Source organism: Rhinolophus hipposideros, assembly GCF_964194185.1.
Source record: "Rhinolophus hipposideros genome assembly, chromosome: 7".
In the NCBI taxonomy this organism is placed as follows: domain Eukaryota; kingdom Metazoa; phylum Chordata; class Mammalia; order Chiroptera; family Rhinolophidae; genus Rhinolophus; species Rhinolophus hipposideros.
In genome coordinates, this window is record NC_138053.1 from 28,563,148 (window position 1) to 28,582,829 (window position 19,682).

A 19,682-nucleotide genomic window follows, 5' to 3' on the forward strand; every position below is an offset into this window, starting at 1 on the left:
TCTACAATTAAGATAGAATTATAGATCTGATGACCTATATTATCTAAATACACAAAGAAAAAAGAAAACAAATTAATTTATAAAGATAGAGTTGTTACAATAGATATTAACAAACTTATATTTTGATAGGTAATGGGATTAAATGTCATAGAAAGCTATGCAAACATAAATAAGTTTTGACATTTCATATAAGCATATATAACTAGACTAAGTATGAATATTCAGCATTATATAAATATGTATATATATGCAAATCATATACCTTAGTATCCTATAAGCAGATACATTATTTGGCATGTTTATAATGGTTAAACAGAGGCTTTAGAAAAATACTCAACTTGTCTAGAAAATAGTATTTATTTAGTAGATATTTTCTGCTCATAATGTGTTATACGAAATGACCTTTATTAGTAACAGATTAAACAACCAAGCAAATAACTTTTTGTTCATTTGAGCTTTTGATTTCTATTTAAAACCTATGAAATTTAAAATCACTTTTCTAAATAACTCTTGAATCAAAGAGGAGATCAAAACTTCATTTGTAGAGTGTTAAGGAAATATTAGCTATATCAAAAGACAGAGAAAACATGGAAGTTATCCAATTCATTTTATGAATCTAGCATAATCTTGATATCAAAACCAGAAAAAAGAAGCTATCAGAAGAAAAAAATTAAAGAATAACCTTGCGTACTAATATAAAGACACAAAATTCTTAATGGAATGCAAAGAAACACTGGCAGAAATATTAACCTAGACCAAGTAGGATTTATCCCAAAAATGTAATTAATTTTTAGTTCTCTTATATGTGATAATTGCATCAACACTAGAAGCAAAACAAGCCATATGAGAATTTTAAGAGATGTCTCTTTAATAGAGAATTTTAATAGGCTAATAGAATTTTAATAGACACATAACCTCTCTAATACTTCAGTTTCCTCATTTGTAAAATGTGCTTAATAATGGTATGTACCTCAGAGTTTTATTGTGGAGATGAAATAAGTCAATTTAGGTAATATGTTAACGGTGTCTGAGAGTGACATATAAATGTTAGCAGCTGTTTTTAACAACTATATCCTTTAAAATTTAGATAACGAAGGCTGCATAATAATAATATTATTATTCGTGTACCACCTAATGTATACTATTATATACATCAACATATATATATATATATATATGCCCAGATCCAACATCATGATTAATTGTAAAACAGAAGAGTTATTGTCATTGAAATGAATAAAAATGTGACATGCATATGATTATTACTTTAAGTATTTTTCATAACTTTGGCCAATATAATATTATTTAAAACAATAATAATAGATATAATGATTGGCAGAGGAAGACAAAGTTATAATTTAATTTACTTATATACTTGTGTAATATAATTTACTTATATTAGCTGAAAACTTTTCAACTTATCATACTTTATACCTCATAGAATTCTGTAAAAGACACAAAATAAATACACAGCATTTCTATGCACCCAAAATAGAAGAGAATATTTTATAGAAGGCTCCTTTCTCATTAATGTAAATAACATAAAATAGTATAGAATAAAACCAAAATGAGACCTATGGTAGGAGTATATGAAGGCAACTATTCATATTCACTTATTATCAGTAAGCATTAGAGGGTGGAGTAAGTGGAGAAATGTTGTGTGTTTCTGGATAGAAAGGTTAAATATTATAAACATACTTTTAAAAAGTTAAATCATATATTAGAATAGTAAGAAAAAAACAGGCAAAAATAAAAATAAAGATTAAAGAAATAATTGAGAACTGAACCACCCAAGGTCAACATCTTAATGTAAATTTCTCCCTTTCTATGTGTCTTTACAAAAATAAATTGTACTATAAATAATAATATCTTGCATATTTTTATTTATTCATTTTTAAATTACTTTTAGGTTTTCAAAATAATATAATTATTGGACATTACAAACCACAGAGTGATAACCCCCAAAGTCTACTACCCCTTTGACACTGTACATGGCTATTACAATACCGTTGATGTGAGTATATTCCTTATGCTGTACTTTACATCCCATGACTATATATATACACATACATATATGTATATATGCATATATGTATATATCTGTATATATATAGATATATACACACACACACACACACACACACACACACACACACATGAGGTCTGACAATTAAGATCATGAACTTACTACCTTGCCCTTGCATTGGCAGTACGGTACAGTTTGGAAGGGTTTCCTAAACTTGGTATATCAGTGTCTCACAGCTGTGTTTGTGTCAACATGTGCCGTGTCTTACTGAATGGTGTTCATTATTGTTGTTGAGTGCTTTGTGTGCCTTTGCAAGAATGCCTGAGCTTGAATTAGAGCAAAGAACAAATTTCAAATTTCTTGTTAAACTTGGCAAGAGTGGAAATTAAATCAAGGACATGTTAGTCCAAGTTTATGGGGATAATGCCATGAAGAAAATGGCACTGTACAAATGGATTAAATGTTTTTCTGAGGGGAGAGAACGCTTCACCGACGAATAGAAGTCAGGGCGGACAGCAACAAGCAGAAATGACAAAAACATTGCAAAAAATCATCGAATTGTGCATCAAAATCATCAGCTGACTGTGAGAAGCATAACAGACCAAGTAAACATCGATAGAGAAACAGTTAGGAAAATCTTAACTGAAAATCTTGGCATGAGAAAAGTGTGTGCAAAAATGGTCCTGAAGGATCTCACCGATGAACAAAAGCAAAGGATAGTCGAAGTTGCCAAGACCTTCTGGAGAGGCAACACCACGTTTTAGGCCATGTTATCACTGGTGATGAAACATGGGTGTATCAATATGACCCTGAAACAAAGCATCAAAGGGCACAATGGAAGTCAGCCAATTCTCCACGACTAAAAAAGTTCTGTCAGTCCAAGTTAAGAGCCAAAAACGATGTTGGTAAACTTTTTTGATATCAGAGGGATTATTCATTATGAATTTGTACCGACTGGACAGTTAACCATGTTTACTATTTGGAAGTGCTGTAAAGGCTGTGTGAGAAGCTTAGACAACCTGAACTTTTTGCCAACAATTAATGCCTCTTGTTTCACGACAATGCACCGGCTCACACGACACTGTCTGTGAGGGAGTTTTTAGAGAGTAAACAAATAACTGTATTGGAATGTTCTCCCTACTCATCTGATCTGACCTCCAGTGACTTCTTTCTTTACCTGAAGATAAAGGAAATATTGAAAGAAAGACATTTTAATGACATTTAGGACATCAAGGTAATACGATGACAGCTCTGATGGCCATTCCAGAAAAAAGAGTTCTAAAATTACTTTGAAAGGTGGACTAAGTGCTGGAATCGGCGCATAGCTTCCCAAGAGGAGTGAAGGTGACCTAGTGATATTCAGCAATGAGGTCTGTAGCATTTTTATAGGATGAGTTCGCAAACTTAATTTTCAAACCTCTGTATTACACTTGATGTCCTGAATGTCATCAAAATGTCTTTCTTTTAATATTTTCTTTATCTTTCGGTAAAGAAAGAAGTAATTGGGGGCCAGATGAGGTGAATACAGAGGGTATTCCAATACAGTTATTTATTTACTGGCTAAAAACTCCCTCACAGACCGTGCCGTGTGAGCTGGTACATTGTCATGATGCAAGAGCTCCTTCGGGACCATTTTTGCACACACCTTTCTCATGCCAAGATTTTCAGTCAAGGTTTTCCTAACTGTTTCTCTATCGATGTTTATTTGGTCTGTGCTTCTCACCGTCAGCTGACAATTTTGACGCACAATTCGATGATTTTTTGCAATGTTTTCGTCAATTCTGCTTGTTGCTGGCCACCCTGACCTTTCTTTATCAGTGACACATTCTCTCCCCTCAGAAAAACATTTAATCCATTTGTACACTGCCATTTTCTTCACAGCATTATCCCCATAAACTTGGACTAACATGTCCTTGATTTCACTTCCACTCCTGCCAAGTTTAACAAGAAATTTAATATTTGTCTGTTGCTCTAATTCAAGCTCAGACATTCTTGTGAGGGCACACAAAAACAATGATGAATGCACCTTACCGAGCTGTTAGTACAGTGCTGCCAATGTAAGCGCACGGTGGCCAGTTCATGAACTTAATTGTCACAGAGACACTGAGAGGTCCATCTTGAAGGGAAAGCATGAATTTGCATGAAATGTCATTATTAGAGCTCCTCTTCCATACCCCAGCTATGCAAGCATCATGAGTTCTTAAACCAGATCAGAGCATCAAGGAGACCCCAAAATTTCTTGGGCATCTATTCGTACTATTTACCTCTGATAAACATAATGTTCTAGTCTATCTTTACAAACGATGGCTCAAGAGGTTTCTGTGCTGTACTTGGGAGTAGGATGTTATCATATGCTGGGAACACCTATGCCTAGAATCAAGGCTCCTGGGTGTTTTGTTCTGAGTACTGTCAATTTCTCATGCACTACCATGGATCCGATTATGGACTATTATCCTTCCTTCACTCTAAGGGTATGCTAATATGTTCTGTTTGTTCATCCTTGCCAGTGGACTAACAGTGAAGGTTCCATTTTCTTAGGTTTGTTTACTCCAGTTTCTAATCATTACTTAAACCAGATATTTCTGATATAGCTTTGAATAAAATTTCAAATGTAAACATATTATTCAAATCTATTATAGACATTTCTAATTTTAATATATATTCCAAATGTGTCAGAACACACAAATATGGATTATATGTATACTGGTACTTAAATAAGATATTGGGGTTTATGGTAGAACCAATGAAGCATTTTAAAATTTCACCTAGATGTGAATTATTATGTTTTAAATGTATTTTTAAAATAATGAAGACCTACAGTAATTGTGTAGAAAATTTAGAAAGTACAAAAGAAATAAGAAAATAAAAATTAAAAAATGAATTCTAGTAAATAGAGATGAATATTCATAACAATATTTCATAAGTCTTCACTGATTTTTTGGTATATCTACATATTACTAGAAGGAGACCACAAATCTGTAGCCTATTACTTGCTTTTATCATACAATGATTACCGAAAGCAATTCCAACTATCCAAAAAATTTTCAAAACCTCAATCGTAATATATACAAAATACTCCATTGTCTTATTGCACGATAAGTTTTATAAATCTCCCTCTTGCTAAGTATAAAATTAATTACCAATTTTCCTATTATAACAAATAATGCAATGAAAATCAGTGGACTAAAATCTTTTTTGATTGTGTCATAAGAATTCCTAAAAGTGGGATTGCTAGATATTGACTTTTTTCCCTTTTTCAACATTTATTGTTAAATAGCAATCTACAGAGTGTTTATTTATCCAACTTTCTGCAGTGTATAAGAATGGGCATATGACTTCTTCAGAAATAAAAACTATGAAATGTTTACTTTATGAGCTTGCCATGTGGTAAATGGTATCATGATGTCTAATTTTGACGTTCACTACAAAAGCTGAAACTATTTTCATATATTACTAGACTGGAAAATACATCCTTTGTCCTTCCCTTTATCTTCTAACCTAAAACATATATGTGAAAGCTGAATTGGGTGAGAAATGGCTGCAAAGATAACCACCTACTAAAAACCGCAATTACTTTTGCACCAATCTAATGTTAGTAATCAATTTTGAAAGAAGTTGAAGTTGACATAGTTTTTCAGTTTAAGTCAGCCACATGCATACTATTTTATAAAAACACATAGTTTGAGATACCTTCTCTGGCCATATTATTTCTTGTATATATACTGTTGAATTTTTAAAGGGGTGTGGATAAACAAAAGAAATCTAGATGGGTTATTTATGTCACATGTTTAATTATTTCTAACATATGATCCAAAAAAATGGATTTCTTATCGTATAGTTCATGATACAAATGATTAAACATGATTAAAACAAGTAATTAAACTTGAATATTAATAGTAATATTTTTTGATCTTTTGGGATTGTTAAATCTAAAAGCAGAAAGTAGTTTAATTTTGCATTCGCATAATCTGTCCTGTACACAGTTTTAATATTGAGAAAAGTACTCATTTGAGACTAAGCATTTGTTTTACTTTTTATTCTAGAAGTTACTTTTTTTAGTTCTTAAGCAACAGTCAGACGTTATTTATTCTTTAGTGTTAATTAAAATATTTATTACTATAATTAATAATTTTAAATTAACAGTTTAAGGTATGAAACATTTTTGATTCATGTTTCAACAAATAAAAGGTTGATTCCTTTTGATCAAAACATACTTTTTTGCACTTCTATTAATCTATTCAACCTATACTCTAATTTGTTTTGATACATATTAGAAAAATAGATAAATATGAGTAAATTAGGCATTCAGAATGTCTTGAAGAGTACATGTGCTAATCTAAAATATATACATTCTTTTTGAAACAAATGTAAGAGATTTGTTGCAAGAAAGGAGGACTGCTTTAATAACATTACTGATTCTTAAAACCTGTTGGAAAATGAAGCTAAACCGAGAGAAAAAGCCCTGTGGGTGTTATGAATCCAGTTAAGCTTCATACATATGTTTGCTGACAGTTGGAAGAATGGGGAATTTCTCATTCCCCTTTGACTGCATTAAAAAGCACGGAAAAGCTTGTGGATTCAGGTTTCATGCTCTTTGCAACTGAATTCCTTTCCTTTTCATATTTTAAATTTGTAACATGTTCTATATAGTCCTTAAGTGAACATCCTGTTTTCAGGACTTCTAAAACTCCATTGCTTTGAACAGTGTGCCACATGGCAATTCTGCAAACATAAAGAGTCCAGCTGTTAAGATGGAAAATACCATATAAATCACTGTAAAAGCATTTTGTCTTACTACTTTGGAGAGCCCACTGAAGTATTTTAAAGGAAAGGGATACTAATTTTAAAAGTCTCCAAAAAGCACTGTCATGATTCTTTGGATTTTAGTTTAGAATCTCAGCCTGTTTCATGACAGGAAGGTTTACAAAGCTTGTTCCCTGAGTAAAGAAATGCTTTTACCGGTAAATTTCTCAAGTGTGCTCTTGTCTCTGACCTCCTGCATGCGGTTTGTGAAATTTGGAACTGTATGGTAACTAATTCTATTTAGGTTACCATATTTAAATAGAAAGTTCTTTGGAATAAAATTGTAGTTATTTCCACCTCATTCTTAAAAATCAACTCTGGTGCAAGTCTTCTGGATTGAAAATGTTTCTGGGAAGCGAGCACCCTCAGCTAGAACGTACTAGAATTTGGAACATCCTGGAAAACTAGGCATGATAATACTCATAGTATTAATGCCATTGGTAGTCTCTGTTCTTGATGTTTTACATTTTTAAATTGAGCTAATGTTTTACACAATGACAGAGAGACTTATAGGAGAAGTCTAAATGCTATAAAAGAGAGGGCTTGGATTTAGGAAAACATTAGACTGATGAACAATATTGAATGCTGCTGAATACATGTTAGTTTCCAATCCTGTTTTAGTGTAAAATTCCAATGTGTGTAGCCCACGAAGGTGGCCTTATTGTCTCAATTCAGTTGCCTCTTCAGTTTTCATGGAAGTATGGAGTTACCACTCTAGGCAATCTCCAGCAGTAAACAAAATCTCTGCAACTAAGGGAAATAACTTGAAATGGGAATTAACTCATGTCAGTTTGTCCTGATTTTGTGAAATTAATTTTACTTTCTTGACTTCCAAATAAGGCTCTTCATCATTTTTATTTCCTAATTGGGCTATTTCAAAGAACTTGATGAGCACTCTCTTTCTTGGAATATATATATATATATATATATATATATATATATATATATATATATATACATTCTTTTTGAAATGTATACAGAATACATATATATTCTATCTGACTGGGAGGCAGTAGAAAATAGAGTTATGGTTATAAACTGGATTCAATATACAGTTTGTGACAAACTATTTAACTTCTATAAGTTTCCTCATCTATAGAATGGCGGGGAGAATGATAACACCTTGTCAGAGAGCTGCTATAAGGATTACATGAATAAATATTTTGTTAAGAATTTGCCACAGTACGTGGCACACACACACAAAAATGCTTGGGCAGGGACAGATGATAAACAGACCAAGCACACTGGAATTTATAGTTATAGTTGATTATCTTTGTGCTTAATAGTAACTTGGAATAATTTAGAAATATAGTGTTAGAAATGGGTAGGCTTTAAACTTTATTCAGTCAATAATTTCTTTTTGTAGATGAAAAGTTTAAAATTAATGTAAGGATTTGACTTGTCCAAGGCCACTTAATGAAAGATCTAGAACAAGATTCTCCACCTCCGTTTTCTAAGTTTGGTATCTTCCTATCATACCACATTCTAACTACACATTGCTCTTTTTTTTTTTTTTATCAGTGGGGGTGAAACATATGCTTGGCAACATATCTGTTGTGAAGATACTAGACAAGTTTGCTTTCTCATTGAACATTTTTAGATATGCCATGTCGGTTGACTAAAAAAAGATGTCTGAAGCAAAGCATGAAGGAGATTGTTTCTGATGTTTCCATTATGTAGACATGACGATGATATATTTCAATAACCAGCTTTTAAAAGAACAAACTCATTAAACTTAATATTCAAAGAAGAAAGTCATCTATTTATTTAACTCATAAGAATGAAACATAGAGGCAAGATCTGGATGTACATGTTTTCAAAGTCATTTTGCAATGAAATGTAAAGACAGACAAAATAATGTCTTTATGGGATCAGGTTAATGCTTACTGTGCCTGGAGCTTCCCTGTCTGACAAGGAAGAACTTAGATTTATCAAATGTTAAACACATGGCTTTAACGGTTCATATTAGGAGCGTTCTCGAGGGATTTGCACTAGTTGTGAGGTTGTATTCACTTCACTTTATTTCTTTCCCGTGGCTCTCCTATTTCCCTTTGGGATCTGTTTCATGTGTCTGTTATTGCTTTGAAGATTTTTCATTTCTATCTCATGCTTAACACCTGCCATTGACTTCTTGTATAAGTTATGAGAAATGAGTAGCATTGTTCCACCTGAGAACTAGTCTTTATAAGATAAATGTGCCTGTATTGATTTAGAAAAATAAAAATCAAAATTATATTCCACCCTCCCTTTTACATTTTGGTGTCGATAAATTTTTGGAAACTTCATATTTTAATTTTTATCTCTTTAATTATTCATTACATCATTCTGGAACAATGTAAAATGACAGATATTCTATGATTTTGTTTTCAAACAATAGTATATGCTTGAGAACATTGAACATGGGGATAATTTGAGACCCCAGGAAATTCTTTCTTTTAGAGGACCATTTAATCCCAGTCATCTATACGTTTTTGAATTTTTTATATGGTTATAAATATCTTGTAGCAATTTGAACTTGAAGAGAGAGTTACACATTGCTGTGTTATAAAAAGTTTTATCCAGGCTGTATTCAGGATCCCTTCGTGAGTATTTGATTGGCAATCATATGGAGAGATCATCTTTACCTTCTGGTTTGTTTCTGTCAGTGTGTAGGTGGCAAGAGCAGTGCATTCGGATTGTAAATCTATCATCATTGATGTAAATAACAGAAAAATATATTTGTGAATGTGCTTAAAGAATAAATCACTGTAAAACACTCAGCCTGTATTTCTGTGGTCGTATCTGTTCCTTCTCTGTTTTTATTAGACTTGAATGATTAAACACTAGAAATCAGGTTAAAAGAAACAACATACTGTAGTATGAAAAAAACCCCCTCATATTTAAAGGGATGCTTCTTACTTTCTTAAATAAAATCTTTATATTTGCCTTTCTGGCAGACTCTTCTTCCTCATAATTTTCTAACTCTTTTCAGTAGGTACCACTACCATATAACTTTTCTGGATATTACAGTTATCCTTATAATGTTAGGCTTCATAATTTAAGCTATTTTAATTTAGAAATAACACAAGTCACTTAATCTAATCAGAATTACGTTTTAATTAAAACCAGATCATTTAATAAATAAAAATGTTTTAAAGAGGCTTGAGTGGAGATTTTGTCAAGTAGCAAGCATATGGGTTCTAACAGTAATGATTATTTTCAAAATATAATCTGAAGTCAGTTTTTTGATGTCATACTTCTGATTCTTCTCCAAAATGAGTAAAGTGAATTTATAGTTACGTACAATCATATGTGGAACAAATTTAGTCTTTATTCTTTATTCTGTAAGACTGGTTCTTTCCAAATAGAATGACCATGGTTAGATCTATTAGGACAGAGGAAAATGTCCTGCTCTTCACTATTTTCATATACCTCACGTATTATCTCCTGGCCACATCACTGGCTGAAATTGGTCACAGCTCTCACTTATTTGCTTTCAGTATGACGTGAAAGAAAATTTTAAGTTATTTGATCGTAAGGCTTGTGTCATTATAATCACATTTTCATCTTTTCCATAAATGTTACCCATTATTAAATGAATTCATTTGCCATTTTGCCTACAAACTCCAGATAAATGGGGAGAATGTGGGGTTTAGGATTGACCGATATTTCTCTAGGAGATATAAAATGTTATGAAAGCAACACCATGCTACATATTGGAATGGCATCAAGCTTTATTAAAAATGTGATCATGAGTAAATACCATAATCATTTTAAATTTTAGCTATCATAAGTATAATTCTGAAGCTTAAATGAGATAATGTATGTGAAAATGCTTGTCAACTATTAAGGATTTTACTAATGCCATTAGTGTTGTTTTTCTCTTGAGGATGAATTAATTCTATAAATGGATTAATTTTATCAGTAGTATGTTAACTTCTCTAATTTTATCCTTTAAGGCATTTATTTTCTTAAATTTTCATGATTCCCTTTTCCAGATTAATCTAAACACTTACGACTGGTTAGGCAATAAGCAATTTACCAAAAGTTTCCTATTGGTATATGTGATAAAAAAACTATAGCCTAATGGGAGTAGACACATTTAATGCAATTTTCAAAACTGATTTATATATAGTTTTCTAATTCTATTGCTTATTCTATGCCATGCTCTCTTCTCAGTGCTCTACAAGTATAAACTTATTTAATATTTGTAACAACCTTATGAAATCAGTATTATTAACTCCATTTTGCTGATGAGAAAACAGACACAAACAGGTTAACTTGTTCAAGGTCATAACTTATATTACATTTGTAAGTACATATATTTATATATTTAAAAATAAAATAAATTTAGGATTAATAATACAGTTTTTAAAATATAAACATAATATTAGACTACTAAAATGGTAGTATGACTAAACTCGATATTGAAAAATCAAGTGTTGAAGACCTTTACTCATTTTAATAATATGGCCTATGTGTGCTTTAAGCCACGAAGATCTTGACATTATTTCTGCAGTATCATTGTCTTAGTCCTTAGTACTAATTTTTAAGAGTAGAATATCATGTCATTTCCATATCCATGGAAATAGTGGTTTATGAAAACATTTCCACTTCTCATCTACACGTCTGTAGGATCCTAAAGTATGATTAGCAATAGAAGCCTTGTTTTCTAGTCATATTTCTACCATGGTCTTGGCCTTCTTCTTTCTAGGCTTTCTACCCAAATAACTTCCTAGTTAAGGATGTTGTCTTTCACTAACAATATGAAAATCAATCAGATCTCCTTATTTGGTTCTTTTCTTTTAAGCATGGTTATTCAATTCCATATTTGGGTAAATCTTTACTAGAGGGACTTTCTAAAATATTTGATACACCTTCATTGATCATTATATAGGTTATTCATAGCACATATATTCTTAGAGAACTTACTCTGTGCCATGAGTTAGGGAAGACAGGTAAAATACCTATTCTTCAAATATAGTTCAGGAAGGGGATGTTAGAAAGATAATGAGTTTTTAGTTGACAGAAAGTTTAGCAGAAAATTAGGACAGTGACTAGGTGGCCTTTAATACTGGCCCTTAGCTGTGCAAGATCTAATCATCTTCAAGATAAGAAAGCCTAGTGTGGCCATTGCACAGTAAGTGAAGAGGAATGTGGTACAAGATGAATTCAGAGTGGTAGGCAGGAGTTATTGTGGTCCTTATAGGAAAAAACGTTGTATTTATTTTCAGTGTTATGGAAAGCCATGTGAGGATTTTAAGCCAGGGAATAACACAAACTCAATCATGCTTAGAAAATCTATTCTGGTTTTGGTGTGGATAACAGTAACTGGGGCCAAGGGAAAGAATATGTGTGTCCCATGGGTTCCCTGAAATGATCTTTGGCAGGTGTGCACTAGTGAGCACCATTACCTCCATCTATGCCTTTCTATGAAAGAATAGAACATTTTTCAGAATTCTTTGATATATATACCATGTTAAGTATATTTCACATACATTTAATTTAGACATAACACAAACTTATTTTTGCCCCACAGAGTTAGAAATATTTGGATTTTGACAAGTATTAGATTAATGCTGAAATGACATATTTGAAAAATATATCTAGTGTTATATGACATAACAGCAAATTATTTTTTCATTTTGGTATGGTAAAGTCATTGAACCTCTTTAATGTAACATGCTTTTAAATTGTTACATTGTTCCTGATAATAGTATATAGTGGTACCGTGGGACAGGGCAATTTCCTGCCATTTTATGCAGCATTGTACTGGTGGGATATGAGATCATGTCATGAAATCCAGGAGTGTAATTTATAAAACCATTGGTACAATTTTGCCTGATGTCATATAGTAGACTTATCTAAAGGACTTTGTAGGAAGCAAGGTCTGATTTCTCTAACCCCAATTTGTTTTCATCTATTTTAATTAAAATAAAAGAGTGAGAAGATATTTTCTCTAATCTGAAAGTGGCCTTCCACTTTACGTGATCTTGTTTTCTTTAAAAAAAAATTGTTTTTCTTTAGGAATATTATTACTCCTTAGTTTTAGGAAAATTTTCCAGTAACCTTGTGGTTTCTTCTATATCCTTTATTCATAGTAGTTACAATAAAGTATAAAACAGCTTTAGTATTCAAGGTCCAGTAGGAATATATTTATTCATAGAAAAAATTGCTATGGACAGCATGCAAAAATTGCTAAGGACAGCATGCAGAAATTTTTATATAAAGTAGTCCCAAGTGATATTGATAGAAATTATTTTTGATACCTTGTATTTCAAAATATGTTGTAGAGAAACAACAACAAAAAATGTTGTAACGGAATGTTTTTACGTGCATCACAGAATATCACTTTGGCCTATTCTGTTTATTACAATGGACATTACAGCATTTGGCACCACTGAAAGCCAGGCCTTATAATTAAGTCACATCTTTTCATTTTCTGGACCAACAATCATGGGGTAAAAAATTTATTCTGTAAACTTTATTTAAATATGGATTATTAGAGGATATCATCTTTTTTTTTTCCAATTTATATATCTGTGTTTGGTCACAAATGAAAAGTAGCATATCTGTTTAATATATCTAAGTTTCATTCACCAGAAGACTAAGATTTGGTGCAATGACTAGGCTATTGTCTAAAGAAAACACAAGATCCTTAGTATTTGATATCTGCACCTAGAACATAGTATAAGGATGCCTCATGCTGTCGTGGGTCACACATATACAGACGAGGCTGCGAAAGCTGTTGTTTCACACTCCTACCAGGAGGCTGTCAGTCCTCACTGACAGTTTTCAGCACTAGTAGAACTGATGCCAGTTCAAACCTATTTAGGATGAGTGCAATGATCCCTTTTGGAAAAATGGCTCATGACTACCGCTGTAGTGTGACTATGCGACAGCGACTTTTAATGTGCCAACGGTATCTACAGAGTACCACCAATATTCTCCCACAGACTACAGATAAGACAGAGGAAACTGGTTGGCCTGAGCCTGGATAAAAGCTCCCAAATCATGAGCTTAACCACAATAATAATACACAGGAATGGAAAGGCTGCAGAGAATATCTAGTACAAATCTTACTTCTGACAAATGTTGCTTGAAAGGCAGACATAGTTTAAGAAGAACATACTTAAAGTCCATGTGCACATGCACCTATTAAACTGTTTTTGTGTTAGACAAATCTAAATGGATAGAAATGATGCTAAAATGACATGAAGGAAACTATGAAGTGTATCTGAAAAAAATTTTAACTTTCATATATTTTATGTAAAATCAGAAAAAATACAAGCCCTCAGTAAAAGTAACAACCATCTACAATAACAATACTTAGGAAAACAACTGTTTGGTACATTTATGACCAGCAGATTCCATAAACGTATAAATGTGAATAACTGTATAATATATAAACAGTTCCAAACATAGAGTTATATTCATTTATGTAATTTAAGAAACACTGAAACAAGCAATATTTTAAATGCTAAATAAAAATGAATCAATATAATTCACATAACAACTTTGTAAGATAACGATTATTATTACCCCATTAAACAGATTGACGCAAGTGTCCATCAACAGATAAATGGATAAATACATTTTGGTATATCCATACAATGAAATATTATTCAGCCATAAAAAGGAAGGAAGCAAGCACTGAGTGCTGAACTTTGAAACATTAGCTAAGTGAAAGAAGACAGGCAAAAAAGTCACATATTATATCATTCTTTTTATGATATATCCAGAATGGGCAAAAATCTGCTTCTGTCAAGAAGAAGATTAGTGATTGTTAGGAGATGACGGTAAGGGCAAATGGGGAATGATAACTTTATGGGTGCATAGTATTTTTCTAGGGTAATGAAAAAGTTTTGAAACTAGAAAGAGGTGATGGTTGAAGAGCATTGTGAATGTACTTAATGCCACTAAATTTATACTTTAAAATGGTTAGTTGTGTGTTATGTAAATTTCACCTTGATAAAAAATAAATAAAAGAAAACTGAAGCACAGAGAGGTTAAATAATTTGTCCAAGGTTACAAGAATAGTAAATTGTAGATCCAGGATTGCAACTCAGGCAATATATGTCCATATACTATGTGCTCAAATACTATGAGTTACCTAAGATAGAATTGCATTTTTTGCTTTTAACTTGATGTTTTTGTAAGCAATTTCCTTATAAGTAAATATTCTTATAACTTTCATTATTAAAATATAAAATAAATGTAACCAGCACACTTTTGCATTTAAATAAGTAACTACTTTATGTTCAATGTACATTTCCCTGAGGATCTGGCATGATGACCTGAGGATAGAGGCAGCCTTACCTGGTATTGTGGTAACTCCTTATTTTGAGGGAAGAAGTTAGATACAGAAGGAAGAAAACCTGGCTCACTTACTGCTCTTTTTCTGGCAGAAGAGCACTACATTTTAAGAGAGTCCATTGAAGCCAGAGAGTCTCTTTAATATCAGGTAGAAGAGTTTGGGGTACATTCTAGAGATGTGGATGATTCCACAAAACAGGGTTGTTCAGGTCAACCAAGGCGCTCCCTCCCAGAAAGCAATTAGAAAAATCCCTTTCCGTTCTTCCATTGTCAGACACAATGGTCTTGGAAGTGAGGGCAGTTCTGGCAGCGGGAAGATACAAGGGGCACGAGGATGAAGCGTTAATGAATTTCTTCAAATTACTTGGAGCTAAAATGAGTGACCTGAAAATATTATTTAGTTAATAGAAGTGATTTTTAAAAATAAATATGTGCCATATTGAAAATATCTCTTATGCCGTTGCAAGAAATGGGAAAAAAACTTAACTGTATATACTGGTACTGTGATTTTTTAAAATGAGGAAAAATTTTTGACTAGTGTAGCTTCCAAAGGACATATACCAACTGTTAGTCATAATTATTCTTTGGGAGGTGGCAGTAGTATTAATTTTTACCACCATATACTTCCGCTTGTGAATCTTTTAATATTTGTACAAATAATATCATATTGCTGGTTTAATAGACAGAAGTATTGAAAATTAATGACAAAAGTGTGATCCAGATTCTCCATTTCACTAGGTTTTGAAAATTTAGAATAAATTCATTGGTTTATTCAAGAATATATGTTTATTATATATCAGGCACTGTGCTATACTAAATGTTCAATGATGGAAAAAACAGACATGACCTAATATTCAGCAAACTGACCAGTTATGAAACAAACAGGACACAAGACTTTCCTCAAATACTTCTCCAAACACTCCCCTATTTAATAACCCTCCTCTCCTCCCCTTCTTTCTCTTTCTTTCTTTTTGAGCAACCACATCCTTCACCCCTTACTTCCCCACCCCCACTTCCACCAAAAAGCCACACAGAGAACCAGGGAAGAAGGGATATAATGAAGTTGAGAGAGAGTAAGACTATGCATACTATGTACTTCTTATGGCCAAAAAAAAAAAGATATAAGGACAATGGAAAAGTACTGAAGAATTTAAGTAGATTTGATTTATTTATATTTTGTACAGATAATTGTGATGCAGTGGAATAATGGATTAGAGAGAGAAAAGTTTTGAAGTAGGGAGACAGAGAGGAGATTATTGCAGTGGTCCAGGTAGTGGATGGTCGGACTTAGGGACGATGATGGAGAAGGAGAGAACAGGACAGTTTCACAAGAAGTTTTCATGCTTTGGGGACAGATGGGGCAAGTCTTCCATAACGCTTCCTCTGACCTTATGGATAGCACCTTCATAACATATGAAATTAACTCTGGGATAAAAGAACTGGGACAAAGATTATTTTATTTATTTATTTTTCTGATCCCTATTCCCTCTGACTGTAGATACAGGTTATTTCTTAAAGAGTTTTATTGATAGAATAACAATGTTATTGTTGTTAAACATTGTCCAAATATGTTATTTCCCTTTTTTTCCTAATACTGCTAAGTCTAATAATCAATGGCTTGAGTGCTTAAAGACACATTATCCTTTTCCTTGTAGTAATATTTCTAAGAATTTTTTTAAAAATGCAAAATTTTCTATTCTGCTATTGAACTACAGATATATTTAGCATTTCCTACTCTTACAGGCCTCAAGAATTATAGCACCAAAATTAATATATATGATATTTAAATAATATTTAAGAAATGTATTTGAGATTAGTAATGCTTATGAGAGTCTTGAAATGGTGGATTTAACTGAGAAAAAAAAACACTACTTTAAACCAATTAATAATACATGTATCCAGCCATGATATTTAATTGCCAATCTTTTGTCAAAGCCATCAAATTGACAAGAAATTCTTTTCACATGGATTTCATCCAAGACTTAATTTTATTTTCTGCTTTGATTACACTTCCCCTGCAGAACACCCAATACGTCAAAATCAGAGGTCATCAATCTACATTGGTTGAGTTCCACACATTTACTATAAAAGTTTTTAAAGCAATGAAGAACTAAATGAATGTATTTGTTTTTTCATATTATTAAGTTATTAAATATGTAGCTTTATCTGGAGCTATCATTTTTTCTTCTTATTAGTTTTCTTTTTAGAACCACCCTCGGCCCCCCAACCCATCCCCGTCTCCTCCCCACAAACCAATAGTACAAATAATCTTTGCCAGCTGCTTTTCCCCCACAAACTCTGGACTGCTCTACACTTGATACTCTTGACACTCCCCTCTTCAGGCCAGCAGAGCAACAAACGGAAACTTTGGAGACCACTTGATTTGCTACCTGCAATGAGATGAGCTTTGGCAAAGCTTAAAGAAAATATGCTTTTTGCTCACTATATTTCAGAGTGATAGAAGAGTGAAATGGGTACATGTCAGCCCAAGACAGAAAACAGGGGAGAAACCACTTCATGTGCATGTCTAGAGGACAGCTGCTAAGGAAAAGAGGGAGTTAAAAAAATAATAATAATAATTTAAAAAATAGCAAGAAAAGAAAAAGCTTCAAAGCAAATTAAAAGAAACAGGCAGTTCTTCAAAACAAGACAGGAAATTGGAAAAAGAACATTTCGGAAGGAAAAAGTATGTGGACTTTTTCTGAAAAGAAAGTAAAAACCAAACTCTTAGAAATAAGAATATAACAAATCAGAGGTTAGGGTAAGGTGAAGGTTATTACAGGAATAAGGAACAGCAAGTACAAAGGGTTGAAAAGAGAAACCTCAGTAATTGTTTTGGAAGTCAGAAGGTTCCTGTGCTATAGAAAATGAGGAGACAAGTGGTTGGCCTGAGAGGGGACGGAGAGGAGTTTGGTGTCAGATCATGTACAACATAGTTTCTCACACTGTTTGTGGTGTAGGACTGACTATACATCAAAAAAAAAAAAATTACATTTTTCCTGTTGTCTAAAACTCATATGCATATTGAGTCACATACAATTTACCACGTGACTTCTGGCTACCCAAACTGGTCTATCTACATCTTTGCAACAAATTTCCTCGATCACACATATATGAGATCTGACAATTAAGTTCATGAACTCATCCTAGAAAAAGTGCTACATATCTCATATATCACTACGGTAACCTTCGAAGTACTCCCCTGGGGAAGCTATGCACCAATGCCAGTGCCTAGTCCACCCTTCAATGCGATTTTGGAACTCTTTTTTTTTGGAATGGCCATCAAAGCTGTCATCGTATTACCTTTGATGTCCTGAATGTCATCATAATGTCTTCCTATCAATATTTCCTTTATCTTCAGGTGAAGAAAGAAGTTATTGGGGGCCATATCAGGTGAGTAGGGAGGGTGTTCCAATACAGTTATTTGTTTACTGGCTAAAAACTCCCTCACAGACAGTGCCATGTGAGCTGGTGCCTTGTCATGATGCAAGAGCCATGAATTGTTGGTGAAAAGTTCAGCTTATCTAACTTTTCACTCAGTCTTTTCAGCACTTCCAAATAGTAAACTTTGTTAACTGTTTATCCAGTTGGTACAAATTCATAAAAAATAATCCCTCTGATATCAAAAAAGGTTAGCAACATCATTGCAACAAGTTCACAAACTTAATTGTCAGACCTCTTCCATACCACAGTACTTTCAAGTGAGTATAATTATCTCTAAAGGCTTACTCTTAAGTTTTGTACTTAGCATATCACAGATTGGCAGCACACTTTCTGTTGCACTCATGTAAGGAGGTTTTATTTTATTCTAGGTCCATGGGGAGTTACAGAAGAGTTTTCAGAAGCAGTGTAGGATAAGAGGATTTTCATTTCGGATCAGAAACAATAGTGTGTAAACAACATATTGGATCAGGGCAGGGGCAGAAATAGGGAATATAGGAGACTATTGCAATAATGTGGTGTAAATAATAAATAGTGACTATGAAGATGGATATATAGATGCAAGATGGAATTTGGTGATAGTTCCACAAAGTTAATAGTTTGTATGTAAGAACTGAGGGTGAAGGAAGAATCAAGAATAATTCAGGGATTCTGTCTGAAATAACTGGGTGGATATCACATATTGAAATGGGAAAGACAGAAGGGATGGTTTGAGATGGACATGGAGATGGTGGAATCCAGAGTTGTATTTTTGCTATGCAAAACACAAATTTGTTACAAAAGAGTCAAGTGGATGAGCGTCTCATTTGTTTAAAAGGTGCTTTCTCTCCAGTTGAATAAAAACAAGAAGTTTTAGTCCCTCATCCCAGAATTCTGAGCAATCATCCCTAAAGTAATTTTGATGAACTACTGAAGTTGTCTAATAGTAATACTACGAACCAATAGGTAGGCCTCTGTACACTGTTAGGGGTTACCTGTGGGAAGATAATTACTAGCGTTAAACAGAAAGAGTTCCCAATATGTTTACATCATCTTAAAAATGCCCATTAGTTTCTTTTTATGAATCGTACTCATTTCTAGTTTTGGATTAAAAAGAAATAATAAAAATTTTATATTT